Here is a 4,696-nt window from a genome sequence, read left to right on the forward strand (position 1 = left end):
GTGCCAAGCCGCCGGCGGACACCTCAGAAGTGGCAAGAAACAGCCGAGTACAGCTGCGCTCGGGCTCATTTGAGCAGCAGATGCAGTTTTCCGCGTCTTCAAAACAATAAAAACCCTTGCGTCACGTTGTAAACATATATTCTTCACTTGTCGGTGGCCAAATGGCCTAAGAAAACGCTTAGAAAAACACGAAAATGGCACAAAAAGCACTTACACAAACAATAAAAATATATGCGATAGCATAGCCGGAATTTGCACTGCGGGGAGACTCACTGGTGTTTGAAGATGATTATTCGTGAAAGGACTGGCCTGACTCTGTCCTTGATGATCTCGCGGTTTCTTTCTTTTGTCAGGTGATGGATGCGGATTTTTACATACAGCTCTGGAACGTTTTTGCACAAGCTGCAGATATGATTGTGACGAGGTTCAAGTTCAAGAATGTGTTGCTCTAGCTCCTGAAACCATTTTTCTCTACAGACAGTCGTAGCACTTCCAAAACCAGGTGCTTTGGCTTGGAGTTGACGGCTTGAATCTTTCCACACTCAATCTGTAGCCATCGCAACCACTTTGCAACGACTTTTCACAAGCCAATGAAATCGTTACACGGGGAGATGAGCTCACCTCTGTTTTTCTGCTCAACTAGAGGAGCTGGCTCATCTGAGTACAAGGCCCCAATTCACTCTTCGCGTGTGGTTGTCTTGGTCACTTGGAGTCCAACGAAGCCTGCGATATAAGGCACCACCTGAAAAACTATGGCGGAAAGATTTTCGGGGTGCATGCAGTCCTGTCGTCATGAGGATCCAAGATGGACGACCTGCGCATGTCCGTGAATGTGGCCGCGGCGTCTACCTGGGCGACAACAGTAGAAGTATTCTGGATGAAAACCATGTCTTTGGTGCGTTTCCCGAATTATAAGACGTCAGTTCTGTTTCAACCAGCAAACGCTAGTATGCCGCCATGAACTGGGCAGCGGTTGGGTGGTTGTTATACCCGCCTCGGCCACGAACGGATCCGAAGTTCTCAGCGTGATCCTGGTTCAGTTTGTGCGTCAACAAGTACTTATGCTTACCCTGCCAACAAGCTCATCGAACATTTTTTCAGTGCTGGGACCTGCAGATCAAGAAGCCTAAAAAACCAGTTTTTTTTTCAAGCCTTCTGAAACTCGCCGTCCCGACAGATCTCTCAATCACTTTATATACCCTTGGGTGTCGGCTAAGAATGGCTTCCAGCAGGCTTCAATCTGCTTCCGCAGAGGAGCCTTGTATGAACTTGCAAAACGGCTCTTGGAATTCAAGAGGTCGAACACGTGATCGAAGACCCTCCCGAAATTTGATGTTACACTGGCGCCCCGGAACTGGTGTAGCTTCAGCACGTTTTCACACAAGTCCAAGGCATCGGCAACAGAGAAACTGAACACTCGCACATCATACCGCACATCCATTTTTTTTGTTTTTCCCATTGCACGTGGACTTTAGTGAGTTTGTTTCCCAGCAGCAGCCCTTCGGAACGCTGTAATGCCTCCAATGCCACCATGTAGGCTCACTTGATGTGCTTTCCTTAAGCGTCAACAATGTAGCCTAAATTCGCCAAGGAATTGCGGATTAGTTTAATTATGTGGCAGGCGTCAAGGACAAAATAAACATTTTTAGCTTTATCCACCAGGTTCAAAAGGCTTGTAGAAATTTGCTCACAATCAACACGAAACTGACCACCTACACACCTGGCCATAGTGAAATTCGACAAGGCTCAGCCAAACGTGTGTGAGACAACTTCTGCCTTTACTGACGCAAGCTTCTCAATGCACTGTTTGGCTAGATCGGCCCTCTCTGCTCCTGTGAGTGAGTCGATTAAGAAGTATCCAACTGGCATCTAAATGTGACGTTGACGCCAACGATCATGAAGACAAACGCATTTGCAGCTTTGGGAAGACTGTCATCGTCAATCCTAGTTTCCAAGTCAACATACCCTAGTACGTTATCCCTAACTAGCTCTAGGTGTTTCCTGAAGGCCATGTCGTCTACAGTGTGAGCGCAGTAGAAGGGCACATCACGTGCTCCTGCAAACTTCTCAAGGTAAGCAAATACGTCGTCTGTGAAGCCAGGAGCTCCTTGAATCGACTTGTAACAGCCCCTAAGTGTTCGCTGGCACGGGAGGGCCTCGTTGAACTTGGCTTGTACGTACTCGTAAGCGAAGGGAGTATAAAAATGTAAAGTAAATGCAAATGCTCTTAGCTCAGGTGGGACTTGCCCTTCTGTTAATTGTCTGCCCTGCAAAGTACTTCTGGATGTCGCTTTGTTGATTTCTTGGGCGGTTTCATTTCTCTTGACCAGCCTTCGTTTATTTTGCTGCAGTGTTTTGGCCTTCTTCTTAATTGCGTTATCTGTTCTTGTGCAGCAAGGTGCTTGTCTTAGTAGGTGGGCGAGTCTTCAGGAAGATCTTCAGCTCCAGGCAGGTCAAACAACCCTGAATGCTCAGAACCAGGCGGGGCCGAGAAACTCCTGAGACATGGGGTCGTCACGCTTCCGTTTGACCTGAAGTTGAAACCATACGTTTTCTCAGGCAATATTTAGGCTACACATTTTATTGGGAGAAATAATAGATGTAATAAGTAACAAGCTCTTTCATAGTCGTGCTCGAGACGTTGTATGCCTGGACAAAAGACCTGGCAAACGCTCTTGTATAACTTTCCATTCGCTGGATGTATCTTCATCACCAGTTAACAACAGGTACTCCTCCACCGTACAGCCAATTCTCGGCCCGCAAAAAATGCCGCGCATACCCATAACAACAATCAGTGGAACAAGTAACTATGCAGCGGCCGTACCGCTACAGGAGTAATGCACGCTAAACAATCCGCTTCTCGTTCAACGATGGCAGTAATACTTACAGGTTTCTGCAGATAAGGCGGGAAAGCTGGAAACACCGTGGGCACACTTCCCACCTGCAGTCGCGTCGTTTGCCTAGTGCGGTCGAAGCACTCATGGAGTGAAATGCACAGAGCACAAATGGTCTCCTTCCTCAGAGCGCCACCCTTCACGACGAACTGCCAGCTCCCAAATGACTCCGCACCACTGCATGCTTCGGAAACCTGCCAAAAAATCTACGTAAATCAACTGTGGCACACGTAACGGCAATGTCATTTTGCTGCTCCTTCATGCGCGGGCGTGCAAGCAAACTACAATGCGGCTGAAATGACCGCGAGATGCTCAATTGAACACAGCTTTCTTATACTTACAGGTGAATTGTGAGACCCCAACCTTTCTTCAGCCTGCTTGTACGTCCGTAGGCAACGCAGGAGGCAGCCATCATCCAAGAGCAAGGATTGCACTCATTGAAAACTTCCAACAGAACAGTGTGCACCAGCTAGAAGCATGGAGGCGCTACGCCGGCAGCGCGCTTTCTGCCTCCGGCAAGATGGCGGCCGCTGGCGTCATCTGGCGGGCGCCAGTTTTGCTATAGCAAATCTTTTTATCCTCTTTGCGTAGACCTGACCGCAGATATGAATCCACGCCGAGCAACCAATGCTTCACGTCGGACATGGGGCACGCGACAAGTGCAGCAGGCCAGCACTTCCTCACGCGTACCACATTACAACCTTTTACGGGTCAGCGGTCACACCTCACGCAGCAGGCGAGGGGCCAAAGAAAGCACTCGAGGGGTTCCTTCAGCTCCCGTCACCGACATGGGTGGATGGTGTGAGAATGGATGTCGAACAAGGTGAGATCCATGCCTCGACTTACTGTAGAGTAAGGCATTTGCGAACACTTTTTGAGTCTCGCGTAGCTCGCGAGCTCCTTCTCCCTCGATGTTTATTTTGTGCCTCGTTTTCTTCCAGCTTGACGTAAAAATATTACCTCGACATTCCACGCCCGATGTTTTTGGTCCCTACGGACAAACGTCTTTTGGGAGGTGCTCGCGATTCCTTACATAACAAACATTGCGTTCTCTCGCATCTAGGTGCCTCTAGCACTTCATTTTCAGATTGGAGATACGATGTGACCGGAAAACGGCAAGTATTTTGCGTGTAACTTTTGTAATAAAAACTCACAGCATCTTGGGACATTGCCTAATAAGCATCGTCTGTTCATTTTCAACTATGAGTGAAATGCATGCAGCTCTCATCGAGTCACTTCGCTTGCTTATGGTTATTACTCTGTCTCGTACCTGATGTGCTTTCTAGCACTGACGAATTACTGTCGCAGACGAAATCCTAGTTAAGTTGAAGCAATACACTTGCGACAATACATCTGCGAGAGCCCGACTTGCTAGAATCCGAAGGGTACATGCAAAAACTGCCATGTGTGAATAGTTATCAAAAGTGCGATGCGTACACATTTTTGTATCATTTCTTTCTAGTTTGCGGATGTATCATTTTCAGTTTAGGTTCAATACTGCTACCAGAAACGTTGTGCCGCTATATTACCGTACAGATATGGGTCCCAAACAAGAAAATCTAAGGCAAGCCACGATCAATAACAAACACTTGATTGGATAAAACAAACAAGTAACACGTATTGAGTAAATTTGAATCAATTATACAAATATTTTGGGTGAGTAATTACATAAGTGAAGAAACCCAAACGGCAACGAAAAACAACAGAAACAAAGAAGAGACAAAACAAAAATACCATAGCAAGTAAACAGCGGAGAAAATACACGTATATAGAATATATGGCAAAAAGTAGCTAAGTGATAA

General features: G+C 47.0%; 2 pseudogenes; both read right to left on the minus strand.

Moving 5' to 3' along the window:
• Positions 1 to 269: 269 nt before the first annotated feature.
• On the minus strand, positions 270 to 959 carry LOC144160850 (uncharacterized; annotated as a pseudogene).
• A 1,021-nt stretch (positions 960 to 1,980) lies between these two features.
• On the minus strand, positions 1,981 to 3,156 carry LOC144160647 (THAP domain-containing protein 1-like; annotated as a pseudogene).
• Between the last annotated feature and the right edge of the window lie 1,540 nt (positions 3,157 to 4,696).

Source organism: Haemaphysalis longicornis, unplaced genomic scaffold (assembly GCF_048455015.1).
Source record: "Haemaphysalis longicornis isolate Haplotype H1 unplaced genomic scaffold, Haemaphysalis longicornis Haplotype H1 scaffold_11, whole genome shotgun sequence".
NCBI classification, from domain to species: Eukaryota; Metazoa; Arthropoda; class Arachnida; order Ixodida; family Ixodidae; genus Haemaphysalis; species Haemaphysalis longicornis.